We start from the raw sequence: 1,086 nt of genomic DNA on the forward strand, positions 1-1,086 counted from the left end.
TCACTGAGTTGTCTTGATTGGTTTCTTCCTTATGTTGGGGGTTCTGCCAAATGTCCTTGTGGCCTGTAAGTTCTGCATTCTTTGTGTGCCCAAATTAGTGGTACATCCTTCTTGCCAACCCTTGTTAACCTCCCCTGAGTCTGAGATCACTGAAACACCTCCAGCCCTAAACCTTAACAAGGTAATTCTAATAACTCAAGTAATTTCTAACTAATACCTGGGCATCACTTAGAGCTTGCTGGCTGCTCCCTGTTCCACAGATTAAATCTCCCTCCTTGTTGATTAGGCTTGAAAGTATACAGCGATTAAGCATGAAAGAACATCCTTTCCTAAGAAAATTTCATATATTCCACATTTTACACATTTCTGTTAGTAATGCTCAGGTGTCTACATAGGATGTGTTTAGACTCTTGATTATGAGTTTTTTTGAGTAGAATTCTGTAAGGAATGGGGTTCCTGTGAGGGCTGGATTGCTGATGGTTGGGCTTGAAGTGGTTGTTGCGGTTTTTGTAGGCCTTCTGTTGTTTGTTTTTCTCTCCGTAGAGGCTTTGGATAATGGACCCTGAGCAGAGTAGTAACACTGTGCTAAAGAATTCACGGGTTGAGATGTGGAGGAAAGCTGGGTGGGGCAGGTTTAGTCCGACTGTGAGTGTTATTAGGCCCAATTGCCTCGATGTGGAGAAGACAATGTAATTTTTGATACCATTTGCGGGCGTGAGGGCAAAGAGTGTTGGGTCGGTGCCGATGAACGGGCCAGGGCAGGGCTGTGCTGGGGGACACGGGGAGTGCGAGTGAGGGGAAGGCTGCGGGGGGGGCTGTGCCTGCAGGGCTCAGCTCCTCACACTGCGGGCACTGCTCCCAGCCCGGCCTGAGAGATGGAGGGGAGCGCCTTTTTCGAACGTAAACCCCGCGAACGGCCGCATGTTTCGAACACATGCCAAGGGAAAAGGCGGACCCGTTCGACCCGCACCGCCTCCCTCAGCCCGCGCCGCCTCCCTCCCTCAGCCCGCGCCGCCTCCCTCCCTCAGCCCGCGCCGCCTCCCTCCCTCAGCCCGCGCCGCCTCCCTCCCTCAGCCCGCGCCTGCG

Source organism: Empidonax traillii, unplaced genomic scaffold, assembly GCF_003031625.1.
Source record: "Empidonax traillii isolate 1590-97213 ecotype Southwest subspecies unplaced genomic scaffold, ASM303162v1 scaffold1769:size116338, whole genome shotgun sequence".
In the NCBI taxonomy this organism is placed as follows: Eukaryota; Metazoa; Chordata; class Aves; order Passeriformes; family Tyrannidae; genus Empidonax; species Empidonax traillii.